This window comes from Scatophagus argus, chromosome 9, assembly GCF_020382885.2.
Source record: "Scatophagus argus isolate fScaArg1 chromosome 9, fScaArg1.pri, whole genome shotgun sequence".
Taxonomy (NCBI): Eukaryota; Metazoa; Chordata; class Actinopteri; family Scatophagidae; genus Scatophagus; species Scatophagus argus.
The window spans coordinates 10,056,635-10,078,396 of NC_058501.1; positions in this window are offsets into that span (position 1 = coordinate 10,056,635).

A 21,762-nucleotide genomic window follows, 5' to 3' on the forward strand; every position below is an offset into this window, starting at 1 on the left:
AAAGGTCCTTGCCATAGCTAGAGAGGAACTGATAACATCTTCATATAACATGAGAGTACACACACGTATACCCCCGGCCACACACATAACGTGCACACATGCTTGATCACTACCACTACAAACAATAGCTTGGAGATACAGTCTGGCTATCAAGCAATCAAACATACAATCATTCTTCTTCCATCTGCTACCAAGCATGTAACTATATTGCTTTGCCCGGTGCTCAGAGCCTTGTCAAAATATGACAGAAGATCACACCTTTTTTCCGTGGGTGAGAGCTTTAATTACAGGGTTGCTTCTAGCCTTACCACATCTGTACAAATGTCAGTCCAAAGTTCACTGTTCTTGTGGCGTTCTTCCTATATCTATCTATCTATCTATCTATCTATCTATCTATCTTTATACATACATATATATACATACATATATATATATATATATATATATATATATATATATATATATAATCCCTGCATTTGAGGTCACTCCAAGCCTTCATTCATTTTTTTTTCTGTTTATGACAAATCATGTGTGCCTTCATTACTCATGCTCACTATCACATTTCTTTAAAAGTCCCTGGCATCAGCACTTTGATATCCAATATTTTAATTGCCGCAGGGTCATACATCTTGCTGTCCTTTGCAACAAGAAGTGGGTTGTGAAACAATAAGCAGGCGTTTGGGATGGGATATTTCACTGAAAGTTCACCTATCAGGTCCACAATGAACTGAAGTCACTGAATCCCCACAGGTAGAAATATTCATCTGTTTTCCTGATGTAGAATAATCTAGTGAATATGTAACAGATATATATTGTAATTGAAATAGATTTGTGTTTATTATGGAATGTCCTAGTATTTCAATATGTAACTTTACAAATAAAATACAGTCTTATTATATGCACTTGTCTTGATCATAATAATGAGTATAATCCAGGCACAGCAATTAACGTACAGAATCAGAGTCCTTGTTTTGTGTACAATGCATAATGCAAAACTTCTTGTTTCAGTTGTCTGAGAAGCTGCCACGATGTCGTCTTAATGAGTCTGTACCCTCGGATCAGGTTCATATTTTAATGGTAATCGTGCGTGACTTTCACAGTGTGTGACTTAGTACCCTGCCTGTTATTCTCCTTAGCAGCCCTGTGTCTTTGTTTGTACCCAGAGCTGCAGGTGGCAGCATAGTCTTAGAGGACATGAGAGGATACATTCCTTCAAAGATACACACAAACACACACACACACACGGCCCCACTGAGCTTTTCACTATTTCCCTAAAGTACACACTTTGACCTTTAGATATTTGTTACCGAGAGAAAGTGACATTGGGAGTCAGCCAGTGACTCGCCGCTTAGCTTGACTGTCTCTGTTTGTAAGGGGGTGTAATAATTAGCAAGTCCTCAGCCTGTGATTTTTAATGTCCCTAATTTGGCTCACACAGAATCTGTGTTTGTGCTACGTGATACCGCCTACATTTCCAAAGTGTTTTCATTGAAGGGGTGCAAAGCCAAGGCAGGTTTTGATATTTTCTTACACACCGTTTTGCATTTCATTACCATTGGTGACGGACGGTGGGCTGTTTATGATTTCAAAACAGGGACAGGAGGTTGAAGTATTTTGGCTGCAGGGAAGAGTGTTTTTTACACTGATTTACCAGACTCGGAGGCTTGCATCCTATTATTTGGACTATTCTTTAACCTCGGCTGCTCAGTTGTGTGAGACTGGGTTGTTTACAACCTGCTTGGGCAAGGTTTCCCAGGGGAGTGAGAGACGGACAGGACAGGAGTTGATAGCAGTTTGTCAGAAACAGATAAATAAATGTATCTAATTTTTAAATCAACAATTCCTCTGTCTTATTTGTTCAGGAGTTTTGATTGTAAGTATGGTTTTTATTATTATTGTTTGTTTCATTCTGCCCATTATAAAGGAAAACATATACTCATAAACATATACAGCCTTGACTGGCTACAGAAAAATATCATCATATAAAAATTATATGGTTCTCAGAATTTAACAAACAATGTCTAATTTTCCAACAAAACACCAATAAAATCCCAGTTACATTTCTATGCTGTGGTAATCCTTCAACAAAACACAGCACATATTGTCATTGCTTTCTCATAAATGCAAATGACTTAAAAATGTCTCAGCCATGTTGCTGAATATATCAACAATTCACTGGGAAATGTCTTTGGTGCCATATTCTGTCAGCTCTACTGAATAAATACAAGTCCAAATGTCTCAGGGCTGTACATTGTCATTCATATAGAAATAATGTGATTCCTTACTAGTGGTGACCCCACATCTGGCAGAACTGTTAACCTTTTGGTTTTGTGACTTTGAGGTGAGTGTAGCAGCCCCCCCCCCAAGGAATGGGCATGTGTGTGTGTATGGGTGTGTATTACTGTAGTTGTGGGGACAAAAATCTGTTCACATAGTCATACTGTGGGGACCTGCCATACTTACGGGATAAAATGCAAGTCCCCACAATGTAAATCCTTAAATATCAGGGTGAAGATTTGCTTTAAGGTTAGATTGAGGTTAGAGTTTGGTTAAGGTAAGGGTTTGGATTAGGCAAGTAATGTTTATTGTTATGGTTAGGTGGTGGTTAAGCCTTCAGGAAATTGTCAGTCTATACAATGTCCCCAGAAGAAACACGACTCTCTGTGTGTGTGTTTGTGTGTGTGTGTGTGTGTGTGTGTGTGTGTGTGTGTGTGTGTGAGAACACACCCTGAGTGTTTAATACTGAGGAGCTGGAAGAGAGGACTCTGTCAGCTTGGAGGACACAGTACAGTCAGCACAGAGGTCACTGGTGCATGCGCATTCACATAAATACTCACAAATGCAATCATGCATCCATGCATACACACTGTCACTGTCCCGCTCTCTCCTTATACACACACACATCGTCTTTCTGTCTCTTCTCCTTCACCTCAGACTCACACACTTTGAGCACCTGCTTCGCACAACTTCCCTCTCGTCTTTTATCCTGTCAAAACTCCACTGTGTGGTCAGAAAAGCAGCGGTCAGGGGGATAATAGGAAAACACCTTAAAGTGTTAAAAAGTGTACAAGTTGTGTCATTATGAGGAAGTCAGGGATAGACACATGAGCAGAGAGAGTGAAGGTCTGTTAACTATCTACAGCCTTCTTCAAAGGAGGATTTTCATTAGTTGAAAAATATTAACATTTCTTTCTTTTTCTTTTTTTTTTAACTTATTTTGAAATAAAAATGACATATAAATCCCTTCTATGGTTTGAACCATATACCAGTTTCAAAACATCTTTATTTAGAAGAAAAGATCAAATAAACAACCAGTGAAGCGTAAGGTTAAAAATATCCATTGCTCTTTGTGTAAAACAATTTGTTACACTCTGATAAGCCAAAAGACACTCATTAACTATTTTTAAGTATTCTGATTTGCATCGTGTGAGCTAGTCAATCAGTATAGACCATAAAATGTACAAATGTAACACCACAAAGTTTCAGCAGTAAAAGTGTACCAGTGCTGGAGGCAAAGAGTAATGATTGTGCTAAAACAAAACTACTCTAGTTCACTGCATTTTTTTTTTTTTATACATAGGAACGTACACACACACACACACACACACACACACACACACACACACATACACATAGACACACTCACACTTCCTCTCTGCATAGGTGCCCGTTGACTTGTCAGCTTGAGATGGCTTCATATACCATCCATTACTTTTATGTCCTGCCTTTCGCCTAAATGGCCTTTGCATATTCACCACGGGACCTACTAGTGCATCCTGGGGGAGAGGACACACACACACACACGCACACATACACCGTCAAAGGCTGGCCGAGTTAGATTTACAGCCTGGGACCATCACCTGTGACTGAGAGCCTCTGAAATTAGTCACAAATAGCATATTAGGGCAGCTAATCAGCCACGCCTGAGCACTTGGCTTTCTTTATGTGGTCATAAAGGGGAGAGTATATGGGTGCCCTCAGGCCTTGGGGTGAATGATCGTCCTGACCTCCAGTGAACCAAAAGCCACACGCAGCTGGGGAGGGATGTGGAGTAGGCAGGGGTACTCCCACAAAATCAGTCTTTGATACACAGAGGAAGATGACTGTGCTGCATCAGGAAGTGATTTCTTTTGGTTTTACTGCTGCTCTGTTTAACTCCAAAAAACCACATGACTAAAACACACAAAGAGAGAGCATGGCAATCATAAAATTAAGGACACATACTGTATTGTACTTTAAAAAGAAGACAAAATATGTTGATATAACCACATGCTAAAAGTGGTTCATGTAGGATAGGTCAAATAAAATATTTCCACCTTTTATCTCATACCAAAACCAAAATGCTAATTTGATAAGCAATCTGTATATTTCAAACACAAGATTTTTATTACACATCTATTTCTGTTTTGAACTCACAATCCCTGTCTCATGTCTCGATTGGACTTTGTTGGACACAGAAGAAACTCTGACACTGCCAAGAAACCTCACACCTTCATAAAATAGTAAAGCAAACTCTTGCTCTCTGACTCAAGTCTGTCGAACGAACAGGAAAGGGCGCAAGGGTTGGTGAATGCATAAAAGACAAGTAGGTGGCAGGAACCGACGAAGAAGAGCAGAGAGAAGAGGAATGAGGACAAGAACTGTAGAGGGATGGGGGAGGAAATCGTCCTTGTATCTCACACACTCTTTGTTCCCCATAGAGGGAACAGTATGTTTTCATATCAGTGATTGTTAGACAGTCAGATCCAATATGGTGATTCAGTAACTACTTCAACAGAGCTCACATATTCTGCCCCTAATTGACTTGGTGTGGCCTCACTAAATCACAGTCTTTATTTAAAATAGCTCTCTGATAAAAATGAGTCACTCTCATTCTCTCCTTCTGTCCCCTCTCTTCCCCCTCGTTCTCTCAGTCCCATCTCCCTCTCCTTTGTGATTTACCATTGAGGAGATGAATTTGAAATTTCAATCATAGAGTTGTTAAATATTGATGGGTCTTCTAAGTCGTTAACGAGGTCTCGGCAAGGACGGGGGATTCAGCCCCTCCATTCGTTCACTGGCCCCAGCTTCGCTGTGGCTCAGCCATCTAGTGGGATCCAGCCAGGTCAGGAGGTCACTGTACCCAACCATAATCTCCTAACTTCTATGAGATCTTCTAATGTTCTGCCAAGGCTATTCTCCCTAACATCTGCTCTTATCATGCATTACCATATGCAAAAAAAGTCAAAAAACTTTCTAATTATGCATTATGTAGAGCAGCCTTTATTCACTGTTCGAGATGTGTCAATTATAATGAGAGCACTGGTGTATGATTTGATATGATAATAGAAATCTTTAACTGGGTCTCAGCAGACTACTTGTGTGTCAGGACTGATCACTGTTGAAAGAGTAAGCGCCTCCAGGCCACCAGAGAGCAAGGCAGCACTCAGATGGTTCAATATGCTACACCATAAAACCAAGATGAGACTTCTTTTATTATTGCTGCCGCCGGAACAAACTTCTGCCATCCAATCAAACATTATGTACTTTGAGATGTGATCATTACATCTTACAAACGATGTCCCACCAAATAAGATTTGTCTGTGCAGTGGGGTCACATTAATGGCTTGTTTTCTTGTTGGGTCTGACTTCAGACACCTAAACACTGAATGATTGCAGAGGTGGTAGGTACAGTTGCATTGATCAGTATCCATATCTGAAGTGTGTGTCTTTGAAGAGTCTGTCTCTCATATTCGCTTGGTCTTGAACTTTGAATGGAAATGTTGTTATGTATGTATGTATTTATGTTATTACAATGTAGGCATTAAAATCATATTTGTTATACACAACAAAGAATTTCAAATAATTACATGCTGTTATTTATGTGCTAAAGAAACAAATTAATTGTACATTTTCAGAGGCTGCTGATACTTTTGGGGGATTTCTCTGTGTTACAGCTTCAAAATTTGTGTATTTATATCCACTACTAAAACTGGGAACTGGGAGTGTCGTAGATGTCAATGATGATAATGCAATAAAAGCATTTTGGGGGTATCTCCACTTCTGCACTTATCTTCTTGGCAGTGGTTTGATCAAGACGGAATAAGCTTGTGACTTTTCAATTCCAGCCATAATTTGTTTCGATATTACATCTCCTGGATAGAGCAAGTGATGGAATTTTTCCTTTCCAAGGCTGAGGCGGTGGGGAAGCTGACGATGTCCCATAATAGGTTATCACCAACCATATCTTTTGCAAAATAGAAACCCAACACATGTACATCTGTGGCCTAGTGTCAGAGCCTTAAATATACATCAGAAATGCATTAAATTTGCTGATTGCTATTCTTTTCCAACAGCGTGTCAAGCCCTAAATTTATTTTTGTTATGTGGCTTCCCGATTACTTTGAATTGCCAGTGGTCTCTCTTGACACTGACGGCTTTGAGGGAAGTGACAACATTAAATTTATTTTCTGTGTGCATACATATATATGTCTGTGTGTGTGTGTGCGTGCATGTGATTGGATGATGTACCAGTGTTTTCTCTTAGATTGTTTGAAGTAAATCAGTGAGAGCCGAGCCCTTTCATAGTATGTAATTTACTGAAACCGCATACAGCATGGTTACTGCAGAAACACTGATCAGATCTCTGGAGCGCCGTTCCTCCTCACAGGAAATGTAACTGATACAAAGTAAAAGCTCTATTTGATTGTGTTTTCAAAAGGAATATCCTTGTAGAATCCAGCACCCTGCTGACCCAAAATCCTACCTCTCAATCACCTGCAGTAATGTGTGTCTCTTCCAAATTTTAGACAAGAGGGATTTCTAAACAGAGCTGAACCAAGTTTCTGTCAAGTGTAGCAAATGATTCCATGGTTTTCAGCTTGGCTTTCATACATAGTCAAAACATGATGATGATATGTGCAATGATCCTGACAAGATATATGGAGAGGTGTATGTAATGTAAATGGTAAAATGCAGACAGCATAATTAATGAGAAAGAAACACACCAACACAATCGCTTCACGGTTTCTACAGGGTGTAGAACTTTTGCAAGAGGAAGGCCAGTTAAGGTAATTACATTTGAAACACCAAACAACCAGTTATCCTTATGTTCTTTCCTGTTGTGCAAATGAAATTAAAAAAGACTTGTTGAATGATCCGGCTTAATGAGAACCCCATTTGGACAGAGGCATCAGGCTATTGACTTCTCTTGGGGCTGTGAGGAGTAAGCACTTTCAAATGTTAGTGTCTATAAATTTCAGCCGTCGACAGAGCGCCCTATTTCATCCGGGGCCAGGCTGACGTGCCCTTCGGATTGATGTCCCCCATGGCCATTTGTCTGTTTTACACTCCTTAGTGTCTTTGTGCTTCGCTAGATCTGCATCTCTTTCCCGTGATTGGGTATTGACAACAAATCAAAGGGGATAATATATGATGATGTTTGCCGGTATCCCAACAAGACAAGATAGTCGTACGGCCGGCCCGGCTGGTTTACATGTGTTCTCTGTGAATGTCAGAGAGACTGCATATCGATTCCCCAGCGGACAAAGAGTCATTCTTCTTCTAGTGGCCAATACCTAGTTCAGTTAAAAGTGTGACAATGAAGAGGGCTGGGGGCAGCGAGTTTAGAATTAAGCCATACTTGACATGCAATGAAAGACCACCTTTTGTGCAGGGGGCTCTTCATGACTTAAGTAATAGACTGGGAATGCAGTTATTGCTTAGCCTTCAAAATTCCTTTGCTTGCGAGGTAATGTGTATATCAGAAAAGTTTGTTTTCTGCCCCTCAGGCCTACTCAATAAATGAACATAACAGCAGGTCCCTCTCTCTCTCTCTCTCTCTCTGTCACACACACAGCCTCACACACACACGCTCACCGAGCATCTTTGAAATGGGTTTTGTATTGATTTTTGTAACTACCCTGTTAGATGACGTTGTGCCTTAGCGTGTCATTTCTAGATGGCCCTGCCCCGAGCAGGTCATTGAGGTGCTAACTGTCATTTGGAGGGACAGAAAAGCAATCATAGCTTTTTCATTACTTACTGTTTTCCCTCCCTCCCCCTCCCCGTTTTCACTCTCTTTTTACCCCCAGTCGTGGGATCGCCTGACATATTATGGCTTCTGTGATTTAACTGCGCTCTTAAATTAAGTGCTGGAATATCAAGCTGTAGCTTTAGAAAAATAAACTCTGTGTCAAGGGATCAAATACCCTGGAGGTCAAAGTCATGAACTTGTAGTGGTGCACTCATCAATTTCAAACTTGTATGGGCTTGTTCTGTTTTAGGTGTACACAGGAGGAGGAGATTGTGGCTTGATTATGGTTCTGTGTGTGGTGTTTTCATTTCATTCTGCAATACCTATACATAATCCAGTGCAATACAGACTCATGGAATTGTGGGAAATCAGCACAACTTGTACACATTTTTAAAATTTTCACTTGGATTTGCATGATGTGTAAATGCTCACAAATGGGTTTAGTAGTTATAGCTGTGGTTTGGTGAAACCATGAGTAACTTTGGTTAAGGTTAGACAACTGAACTGAAACAATGTGTTGAGGCTTATTTCAAGTTTAGGAAATTGTTTAAATTAGCAAAACCCTAACTGCCAATGGAAACTTCAAAGTTGGAGAGCTCAGAGTGAACTGAGGTCAGACCCACCCCACTCAACTGCGTAATTAACTCATCGTGTATTTGCTTTTCATGACATTGTGCTTATTTTACTACATCTTGGGAAACCAGACTCATCCTGTGTGAAATGTAACATACAGCAAGCACAGCATCCTCTCTGGGGCAATGTAGGTGGTCGAATTATTTATTTAAAAATTTTTCGTCTTGATTTGTCTGGCACCTTAGAAATCGACCCTTACAGAAATCAACAGTTTTGATGTTCCAGATCACATATATCATTATTTCTTATTTATTTATTTTAAGTAACAGAGCTGGCATTTGGCTTGCACAGTTCTTTTCTAGAAAATCAAAAATGTTTTTGACTGTGTGTTAGCATTCATGACATCAGATAAAACACAGAAATTACCTTTATCTTTTGATCATGATACAATATGAAATGCTGTATAGTGATCAGCATCAAGATGAAACAGGGTTTTTAGAGAATTTATATGAATCTGCAGTCTTGTCATTTGAGGCTACTTCCTCCCCCGTGATATTTTGGCTTTCTGTCTCTGAAGCTGATGAGTGCCTTATATTGGTAGCAGCTGCCATAGAGAAGCGAGCTGATGGAGACAATAGTCAAAAGAGGACGAGATCAAAGACAAATGATGTGTACCAGTTACTTAGTGGTGCTGCTGCCACCCCTGCAGTATGCTGAGGCATCTCGTTTGGTTTTAATCAATGAGCCTGCTCAATGCTGTGGCCTTGCACTGACTCCCATCTCTTTATAGAGAATTTAATCACCTGAGCCATTTTGAATTCAGTGGAAGAAGGAATGAGGGTGATGTCACTGTTTCCTTGGGTTACAGTAAGAGCTTGGGAAGCTGGCCAGGGGCAAATAGTCACAAATGACTAGTATGAGTCTCATTCATTTACTTAAGCAAGAAAGTTCATTTACTTTGAGTGTAAACTAAAACGTACATTCATATTATTTATAAGATGCAGTTTCATGAGAATTTATTGCAAATATACTGCTGGCATGAATAAGTATGTAAGTTATGCTCGTTTGACAAATTAATCACCTCTTTCTCATTTTGAAACTGAAAAGAGAGCAGACTATATAAAAAAGAGTTTACTTCTTACTGACTTCACTCGCTTGCTCCTTCGTGGGTCACCTTCAGCTAAGCATCGCACTGATAATGACTACAGAGAACGAAGAGTGTTCAGGATGAGGAACAAAGAGATTAGACCAGTACACATATCTCCCCGACCATCCTCCCCGAGTCCCAGTCAAATATCGTTCTTGTTATATGTTAAGTTGGAAAGAGGAATTGCTCTGTCAAATTCATAGTGTCATTAACAGTTAGGCATAAGGTTAGCCTTTACATCATATGCTCAATGTGACCCCATTACTCTCCATCAACTCATCCATCCAGACGTCCTGGGGACCTGGGCTGTGGCCCTGCACACCCCCTGTAAGCCTTCCAGAAGCTGGCGATGCCTGCCTGCTTGCCCACCCGCCCCACCTCGACACAGGTCCCTCACACATGCACAAACGCACACACAAAATCAAAAGCACACGCAAAATCTCATAAACATACACATGAACAATGCGTGTAAGTTTGCATACGGTGTCTGTGCACACTTACTTGAACTCCCGTGCACACATGCACATGTATGTAGACATGCACATGACCACTCGACACCCTGCTCGTCCATCCTGCCACTAGAAGATTGTGCACCATTCCTCTGAAGGTGTTATGGGCTGTTATCAGCAAGACCATTCCATGGATGGCTGCCCTAATTGAGAATAATGAGGGTCACATTGAACATATGGTCGCTGTTGTGTCCCCTTTCCCCCCTTCTTCTCTCCTTTTCTCTTTCTCTCTCTCTCTCACACACACACACACACACTTTGCCTCCCTCTCTTTTCCCAACTCCCCCAGACAAAAGGTTCAGTCAAACTTTGCCACAGCCAAGAAAGATCTGTGTGGCAGAAAAAAGAGAGGACATTGTCAAAGTTGCTCTTTTTTTTTTTTTTCTTCTGACAAGTTAATGTCCACACAGTTGGTGTGAAGGGCAGTGACCAGCCAATCAGTCGGAGGCAAGATGCTAACCCCGCTGAGACGAGCAGTGGTGAAAATACTGGCCTAAGCATTGTGCTGTTATCAAGCTCCTTTGTTCTACATGTGAGCATGGACATTTGCTCTTCATTACCAAGGTCCCTTCTGTCATTGAGAGTTGAAGAATAGAAGTGCCAGCATATTTTAACATAATACACCTGACAGACAATCATAATAATTAGGTATGCATGTGTATAATAATAATAATAATAATATATTTATATATATATATGTTTATATAATATGCACACACACACATACATATATAATTTGACACAATGTCAAGATGCATTCACTGCATTTTGTAGCGTATATGAGACAGAGCTGCAGGAAGGACATGATTCAGTGGTGGATTAAATGTGAATGTCAGTTGGAGTCAGGAACTAAGTTTACTGTTCTCAAAGCAGTCATATGATATGGCTGGATTTCAGAATAAATCTTAGTAGTCTGCCATTATCATGTCATGTCTTTTGTCATTCAATATGTCTGCAGAGAAGATATCTAATGTACACAGCTGAAATCTGCCCAAGTTGTGTTGCACGGGTAGATTCATGTCCTAGGTTTTGAGCACTTTATCAACGTGGTCTCATGGTGAAATAGAAATCCTGGAGCTGTTCCCGGTAATAACACCATTGCAAGTACGACAAATTAGTCTACTGAGACATCTGTCTTGCTTTCTTTCCAATGGTAAAATTGTCTGCCCTTTCCTCTTCATGCGCTTCATTAATGGCACAGACAGTGAAATTTTATGTTTTCCAAGAGGTTGTCGGATCTCCAGTGCCTCCTAAGATCTGTCAGAATTTGGTCAAAATAAAGTAAGCAACTGTCAAAACAGCTGACTTGCACACCAGTATCACTGAACATAATGAAATCATTAGATTAACATTCGCTGATGTTAAACAATTGTCTTCTCGTTTATGTGACGCACCCCTGTTGCAATGTCATCTGCAGGAAGTACCTTTGCATGGAAATACGGTGGGTCTCTGTTTACACAGGAATCATGCTGATTGGATTTAGATGAGCTTGTAAAGACGCTTTATGAGCTCACTACCAAACTGTGAATTGATTTGCTGGCATCTCAGTTTCTTGTGTAATATCCTTAGGAGGCTGAATTTATGACTATCTCTGACCCAGTTGCATTGTCACTGCACTGCATAGACCCTGGATGCAGGCGTGGGTCTCTGGTTTCATGTAGAGACAGGTGTAGTCTCGACGTCTGATGATATGTGTAACATATGTGTGTACAATGTAGACATATGCCTTAATGTACTGACATTGTAGAATGCTAAAGTATATAACCCGTGCACTGACATACACGATATGTGCAACATATGTGTGTATGACATTGAAATATACTTTCATGCTTGATGATGGACGATATATCACTTACTATACGGTCACACATGATATGCGCAGCCATATGTGTTTGGTGTGTGAAGGATCCCATCTTGTCATGTGGTGAAAATTTTCAGTGTAAATTGTTTACATGGAAATATATCAGTTGTTGAATGCTCAGCTCTTCTTTTTGCAGACACAACATTTCAAACAATTTTATACTACAGTATTATTCACTAATATCTATCGATTATTGCTTCTCTACTTCACTTGATACACAGAACATGTATAATTAACTTGTAGTTAATTGTTGGCTACCCTAGTGTCTTTTATATTTAAAACAGAATTTATAAAAATGGAAGATTGTCTACCACATAGACCAACACAAACCAAGCCATAAACCCTCTGCGCCATAAGATAAATGCAGGCACTCAATCCATAAAATATTGCTACTGTACATTAGGGAAGTATTGAGAAAATTCTGTCTTCATTTGTTTGACCGTTGAAATATAAATGTCCATACAGGCCCCCCGACCACTGCAGGAGCCAGCCGTTGACATTTCTCCACTTTGAAAACACAATGAAATCTGAATATTGCCTCGACTGAGCGGATGCCCGTAGGGAAATAATCGGGGGTCTCTGAATAGTCCCTAATTGAATTGTCTTTTACTAAATAGAGTTTGCTCTAATGCATTCTCTCATCGGAGGATATGACAGCCGGTGATGCTTCTCATATCTGCCTAAAAGAGCCCCCAGATCCAAGGACCTATTAACTGTATTACCCAAACCAATATCCCTGCCTAAACCCATTACCCTGAACCCATTGTGTATTTTTGTCACTACATCTTTGCTCAAAATCCGAATCAGCCCGTGATGGATGCTTAACAAGACTACACTTTTATCACATATTCTGCTGACCTTCAACAAATTGCTTTGCAAGTTTGCTTCCAAGATTAATGTGACAGAGCTGCTTTCTTGCAGGATTCAGGGTGCAGAGGGGGGCCATGTAGGCCCACTGTTTTAGTTTCTCCACGCTTGTAGGCCCTAACCTCCATATGAACTCACGCCATCCGTCAGATGCTGTTTCTCTGAGAAAGTTCATTTAACCCATGTACTTATAGTACTGCAACTGGAAAATAGTAAAGATAGTTTGGTCAATTAGCCAAAGTTGAAAATAAACAAATGTCCACCTACTCCCTGAAGAAGAATGGAGGTTTTCCAGGCACCGCTTGACAAGGAACAGGTTAAATACCTGTGTTGTTGTTTCTGGATAAGGCATGACGCTTGTAAAAAGTTCATAGAAATGATAAATCTTTACACCCCATAACCTCCCATAGCTTCACTCCACCCTCACATGAGCCAAGGGTGTAAATCACTTTGACCTGCAAAACCCCCCAGCAATACTTTGCAAAACATGACGTACTGCTATTTCTTACCAAAGTAAACGCCACTGTTTCGGCAGACAGGAAGATCGTCTTTGTCACTAAGTTTGAATCGTTATGTCTGAAATGTCTGAGGTTACAACATTAAATCTTAAAGCAAACCAGAATTTCCCCTCCGTTACTTAATATTTAACATAATAATATTAATACTTAATATTGGCTTTGCATCCTTTACTCTGGAAGATGATGGTATAGAATTGGATGCAGGCATTGTACAACTTCTTTTTGGGATCATTTTTAAAAGTGTATATTTTAATTAGATAATGAATATATTTACCCCAAAGTACCAATGTACTATCTTAGTAAAAATGGCTGACATGGAGTTGTGGTGTCCTTTAAAGAAATAGACAATAGCCTTCCATCTAAATCCAGCAGGTTTCTTGCCGAAACTGCATTCCATAAGTATCTCTTCCTTACTTAGCTTTGGAGAGTTTTTTCCTTTGCTTTATCAGTGAGGACTTGTGTCTTATCATGACTAATGCTGGAAATTCCTCCCTGAGATAAGTAAAGGAGCTTAGGATTACCCTCTTGACTGAACATTGGAAAAGCGAGGGAGAGACGGAGTATGCACTACATGTTTGTCTGTGTGTGTGTGAGAGAGAGAGAGAGAGAGAGAGAGAAAGAGAGAGAGAGAGAGAGAGAGTGTGTGTCTGAAGACGAGAGAGGAAGAGAACTAAGGAGGGGGTTCAGCTGGCTCCTCTGTATATTTTCTCAGTCGTGAGGCAACCTCACCATTAGTGTCAGACACTCAGATTATCCAGCCAACGGAACAGGGATAAGTGGATTGATGAGGTGCTTCCATAGTCCCCGGCTGCTACAATGGAAACCGGCCCCATACTCCTGAAGCAGCTATTTTCCTCAAGGAAGGACAAAAATAATGAGCTACTTAACCAGACCGTTCACTGAATTTCTGTCATATTACAGCTGGCTTGTTTGTTTATCCTAGACAGATCTATATTTCACTTTTTTAATTGAATTACTTTGATACAGACTAAAAGCCCTCAGCCTAATAACATGCCAATTACAATGAAGACCTACTTAGAATAAATATGAATATAATTCAACAATTTATTGCTTTAAATACAGAGAGGGCCAGGCTCCCTTGACACCCATTGATTAATAATTGCTGCTGCAGTCTTAAAGGGCAATTAAGGGGAGCAATTTCAGATTTTCACTTAGAAGTTAAAATGCCATTTGTCAGAGAAAGCGGTAGTTCTTACCTCTCTAGATCTAGATCAACAACTAAATCAAATAGATATTCCCTGACATAATGTATGCCCACGTTTAAGATATCGGACATTATGATTTTTGAATTGATAGACCAGAAAAGTCCAGTGGAAATGTTTGTGGTATGCCCTGTGATTACCTCCTGGCAATCTATTTTGAGCACTCTGCTTGATGATGCTACACATTTGCATTTCATTGTCATTTGCATGGATATGCTCTCAAAATCCATACGGTAATGAATCCTCACATTCTCAATTTATTAATGGAGCTGGGCTTTGCAGCTTGTCCAAATCTAGTAACATATGTTCTCTAAATATGCATTGATTTATTTTGGTCTTAGATAAATTATTCTCAAAAAGCAAAGTCTGTGCATTGGCTGCTTAAGTAATGACCTGTCTACAGCAAAGTCTTCACTCACTGGCTACTCGTAAACATATCGGTAACCATATGGACTGATTACAGTAACTCTATTAGAAGCATGGCATTTGTTTTGTTTGCTCCAGCAATATGGGATTTTATACAGAACATGGTATTTTCAAACAAAAAAAGTAATCTCAGCTATTACAGATGGATGGCTACAGATGGAAGATTTAGTATATTTTCATGCAACAGAGCAAAATAAGCAGCAAAATAGCTGGTTTGTATTCCACTATTGTGTATTTCTGAAAATTAAAATAATAATTATTATCATATTAATAATTTTATGTTGCTAATAAACAAAAATTATTCCAGTTTAAAGTAATGCTTCATAAGCAATAAAATATTCTACACTTTCATATATCTCATCCTGTGGCTGACAGTACATATATTGTCAAGGATGGGGAAAATTTATGTATTAGAAATAAAATTTAACCATTTAGAAAAATACGGTTGGCTGCTTTACACAGTGAGCATTATACAAGAGTTAATCATTCTTTCAGAGCAGTCTGTAGTTTGTTTAAGGCTTCCCTCATTCACAGCATGTTAGAGATAGCAGCAATAACAATTTTATTGCCTCTCAACAGTTAACAGCTCCCTTGTCCTCGAGCTATGGAGGATGAAGGAGACGAACTGTGCAAAAACTACCAAAGTGCATATAAAAGTTAACCACTTACCTTCTATAAATAGTGTACTTCACCTGCTTTTTTCATACCGGTAGTGAACTTAGAAACCTCTAAAGTGGGTAATTTATTCTTCATGAGTTAACAGTATAGTAAACAGCATTGCAAGCTCCATTTTGTCCTGAAAAATACCCCATAGAAGAAAGACTGGCCTTCATTATATGACTCAAGTGTAGAGTTCATGACCAAATGATTGATCTAATCAGACAAAGGGCACTTACAGTAAACACTGCATATTTTTGAGTGAAGGTTTTATATCAGCAGTGTGAATTTCCTTTTAAATAAATGAAATGAATGAGTAATACTGAAAAAGAGCCTCCTGATTTAGTGCATTATCTTTTTGCTCCATGGATCCATGCAGATATTCATAGATAGCAATTACATCGCTTGCTCCTGTCCAAGAAATGTACATTTTTAATATAGAACAGAGTTAATTTATGGTTATAGTTATCAAAGCAAAAAAAATAGAGTACTTTATGTTGGCCAAATACAGATGTCCAGATGGAGTACTTGAAAACTTGTGACCATCCCTACTATAAATATTCTAAAAAAAATGGCAGCTTTGCAATGTATTGTAATTTTATTTTTCATTCAGTTCTTGATATAATTTCAGTGATGATAGCTGATCTTAGGCTCACTGGTGACAGTAAATATCAGAATCAGAATTCCTTGATTTATCCTTGCAGGAAATTCTTTAAATCAGTCTCTGTCACATCATCAGGCCTATCTTTTCTGGTTGAAGTGTAGGATGAAAAAAAAAAATCCCTGGCCTGGACACAGCCACGACCCGGACTGGGATACCTAATCACTTTCATTGCTCCAACTTCAGTACCAGTAAATAGATCCCTCTCCTTGTTCCTCTGACCTTGTGTTTTGACCCAGTAGACTCAGCTGTTAAAGCCAACACCTATTGGATATCACACAAGTCCTTAACAACCTTCCCAAGGCCATGATAGGAGAATTATCATGCACATAACCATAATTCTGATTCCATCATTTGGAGCAGTGTTGTGGTTTAGCAGGTGGGAGTGAGATGTTTGACCTTGTTTAAACCTATAAATCTAATCTCATCATCCATCATCCAGTCAATTATTTGTCATTTGTGTTGTGATCAACTGCTTCAGGGGATGAGTTGTGTCCCATGTTTCCCCAGCAGTCAATTTCAGCTTTCTCTGTCTTGGGGACTTAGTTTTTTTCCTTCAGCTTAGTCTGTTTACTGTCATGAGATACACTCTTTGTCCCATTGGAAAAAACTAGAACTGGCCTGGACTGGTTAGTGCTGTCATAATCCAGTTAGAACTCAAGTCGATGCTTTGGTAGTTTATCAAACACCCGACTCTGGAGGTTATATGGTAGACCGCCTGACAAGAATTTTCTCTCATAAAAAAATATTTACCATATTGCTTAAACAAGCTTTAAAAGCAATATTTAAAATTCCAATTAATAAAACAGCTCTGGCTTTTCGGCTTCCAAAATCCAAATTTCTATCTCTCTGGCCTCATTTCAGCCAATGAAAAATCAATTTAATTTTAAGTCATTTGTGTTATGTATATTTTTTAGTGTAATGTAAATGTATAACATCTTGTCAAAACCAACTCCAGGAGAAATTCATCCTCACAGTAAACTGTTCATTCAATTAATAATGGAGGAATTATAAAAATATATCTGAACCAGTCTCTCGAGGGATTATGCCAATGAAGAAATGTCATTACTCCCGTTCTATAAAAACTTTTTGTCTGCAGTACCAGAATGATTTGCTGACATTTTAGTGAAGGGCTTTAGCGCTGTAGTTTGAAGGGCGATGGGAAACAAGGCATTAAGGAGAGAATACAAACTGAATTGTCCTAATGCTCAGGTGTAAGATAGGGTAAGTTATACAAATGCTTAAGTTGAGTTCGGTTTTCCTCTTTAATTCCCCCCTTTATCTTTGTTCTACCTGGACTGCCTCTCAGCTTCCAGTCTGTCACAGTGAAGGGGCATAATGGGCCTGAGAAGATCAACCCATCTAAAGAGGGATTTGGAACCTTTCACCTCAGAGAAATCCAGGCTGGGGGAAGCTACAGGGCTCATAAATGTGCAGAAGCGCACATTTTCTCGAAGTGTTAATACCCCTACCTGCTCTTGTCTTGAAAACCTCATGAAAATGTAAAGGAGAGAACAGATTCAGTTTTCTTTTTGGAGACTATGAGAATTCAAATAAAATGAACTTTGAATGATATACAGTATGCAGACTCAACAGTAAGGTTAGTTTGGATCATTTGGTAACATCGCATGGCTTCTTATTAGATTACTTTTAACAAGCGTTTTATTGAATATTTTGTCAATTTAATCAGATGGGCTATGATACACTCCTTCAGTACAGGATTAGTCTCCTATTCTTTTTCAGTGCGGTGAAATCCATAAAACCGATAGAAAAGCTAAAGGCATGAGAGCCTTAAAAACATTACCAGAATCAGATTGTAGCTGAAAACCTACACGGGGAATGATGTTATGTTATGAAGGATTGATCAGTGTGTTGCTTGAAATAATTAGCAATGATTTTTACGCGCATGCATTGTGTGTGTGTGTTTGTGTGCGTGTTTGTGCCATTGTATCTGGCATGGATCTGTTTACCTCTTCTTATTCACCTCATGGTGTTTGATTTGAAGTCTTTGAAAATATATATAAGCTCCAAAGGCGCTACCAAGCAGATAATATTGTTAATAATTCTTTTTATTTGTGTGAATAAATAAATATCCATTTTGTGCGTTTGTCTGGGTTTTGAGTCACTGCCTTTTTACCATAGGAGTTATTGAATTTGCCTAAACTAAGCCCACCTCTTCATTATTTCAAATCTACTCATGTAAGAGTGAGGGTAGTATGTGGCTTCATTATTACACATCTCTGCTTTAGATAAAGGGCAAATATGAACCATGTACTCTGTATTAATTTTAGCAAAACCTTGTGCTTTAGAATGCCATATACACAGAAATATCAGAATCTACAAAACCATGCTCTCATGGGAATAGCACTCTGAATGTACACAGGGTATGTTTTTTTGTGTGTGTGTTTATTTGATTAAAGCAGAAGAAGCTATGATACTGACAATCATTAATCACGATATACTAATTACCACAGTATTCTTTCATGTTTGGCTCAAAGATGGTAAAAATGAACTCCCTTGTCATTTGCTGCGATGTTCAAGGCAAGGGACAAACAAACGCTAATAAGGTCTGTCCCTTTCAAAGAGGGCCAGCCATATAAACACACTGCACTGCTTCCCACTAGGCGCAAAGACCATTTGGTGATACTGAGCTATATATATATGTATATATATAAGGAAGGAATATGGCAAATTATTAGGTTGCCTATCCTTGGTCAACTTGTTTCATTTATGGTTTGAACTGAAAGCAAGAAATATGTACTGGTCTGTGACAAAATGATGTCCTGTGACAAGTGCTATATGTTATGTTTGTGATAACATAACTTAAATTGTGTGACCATCTGTAGTGAGTGGGTGGTACACATATACCTGAATAAATCTGATCTTCCTCTGTCCAGTGCAATAGGCTGGGCAAATGCATTTATGAAATAAGCCCTGATTTGTTGGCTGCATTTGGCAGATAGCCAAAGGCAACAAAGCAACATAAGCAAAGGTCGTAATGTTGTTTACTGAGACTCAATCAAATAAGAAATGACAAACCACACTGTCTGATGCTAAAAATTACACTGAACATTACTGTTAAATTGTCTTTATTGTTTGTTGGAGTTCCTTCTTTGTGGTTGGGACATTTTTCTTTTTCTTTTTTTGTTTTGTTTGTTTGTTTGTTTTTGCACAGAGGATAGATGGGGGCAGTAAAGTGGCTGTTGATGGCCCAAAGGGTCTTTGTTTTTGCTGATAATTTGTGGAAGGAGAAAAGATTGCTGGGTGAGAGATAAAGAATGGCAGGAGTACAGGAGTATAAAAATTTCTGTGTATTTGTAAAAATGATACACTAATTGGTGATGTCATGATTTGAGCTTTTCCCTTGTCAACGTTGATACATGAGTCATTTTCCTCTGAGCGTTGTGAAAACATCTTGTGTTTTTGAAAAGCTAACTGAGTTATGAGGTACAATGAGAAGAACATGAGATTTAGCCCTTGCGCTAACACAGTATCAACCAGGCTTTGGTGTGAGCAACAATAGCGGGGCCTCCACAATATCAAATTTTAGAATCAGGAGTTTATGAGCAAAGCTTTCGGTGGACAAGAGGACCTCGGGGCCTTATAGCCTGAAGAAAGGCAATTACTTGTATAGGTATTATTGTGTGATGGATCCTATTTGTTGGTGTCCTGAGAAACATGCAGTACAATACAGAATGTCTGTGGAAGCTAGTAAACATGCTGGGAAAGTGGTGCTTTTTGTTATCAGAACGCAGTTTTTGAAAGAATAACAAAGCAGTAGGCAAAGAAAATATGACTCAAGAAGCAATGTGAAGAGGGCCTACACAGCAGCACTTCGATACACTTTGTCACCTGAACACATTTAGTGTTTTGCAGAAATCCAATCACACACCACACAAATAAAACATGCATTAAAAACTGTTCACACTGAAATGACAGACAAAATAGGACATATCCAATGTTAAAACAATATTTTTAGTTACTTACAATGTGGAGTGTTTATATCTGCATAATCAGCTGTGCTACATTGCCACTCACAACATTACACAGTGAATAGGAATAAGTCAAAGAAAGGATGTTGATAGAAGCATTTTGACCCTTCCTTAGTTAAGTCCGGAATACTTTTTATTACAGAAGACTGAATCACAGCTTGTATAGGTGAGTCAGTTTTGGTGGACCTTTACAGCCCTTAGTTAAAAGAAATAATTTACCCAATTAAATAATGAAAAGGGTGAACATTAATACACAGGAGGTCAATTATGACCCATGATATGGTGATACCAAATGACCCAGGAAATCAATAGGCACATTTGTTTAATAATACTGCAGGAAGTTCAAGGTGGAGACGGGGAGCAGATGGATGTAATAACTAAGAAAGCCAAGCAACAGCTGAAACAAACCAGAGACATCTTGCCAAAGAGCTGCCATCACTTTTCAACACATTGGATCAGGCAAGACAAGGGCAGCCCCACAGGGGGGCCTAATGCTCACTCCTCTCTTGAACCTTCCATTTCTCTTCATTGCAGTGTAGCACTGGTTTCTGTCATGCAGATGGCTGTTTATTCTACTGAAGCATGCTCCACAGCAGCTAGCAGCTAAATGTAAATGATCCATTTGAATAGCGAGACTTTCAGGATATAATAAGTATAAGTATATTAAGTATTATAAGTAAATATAGGATCTTTCTTTAGCCTAATACTAACAGAACAAGGCTATATTTGAGGTTGCCAGATTTGTGTTTATTAACAATCATACCATACAATTCTAAAGCTAACTAATATCAATATACTGTATATACTAATCTCCCCGCAGTTCTTAAAAGCACTGTAAATATGTTCAGCCACAGATTAATATAGAGTAATATTCTTTCTAACACAATAATTCAAAATCTACAGGCTGTCTGGAGAATTCTAGTAGAGCAGACAAGTACATCCCTCTCTCTGTCAAATGTTTTACACCACCTTTTCCCCAACCAGTCCATCCAGTCTCATCCAAGGCCACCTCTGTCACTGTACAGTTTATGTAATATGTCCCAGCAGATCACCTGGGGAAGTGGCCATGCTAACACCTGAGACACACAGACACACGCGCTCTCATAGATTCTCCCATCAGCTCTTGAGGTCCTGCTGGATAGATAGAATAACACCCTGTGGAGCTGCTCTGACACCACCTGGGTCCCCCCTCTCTCTCTCTTGCTCTCTCTCCGCCTGTACCATCCCTCTGCAACATGGTCGTGTCACTGCCAATCAGGCCTTCCTGTCACAGCACTGTGGTGCACGTGTATGTAAGGCAATTGCACTGCCTCA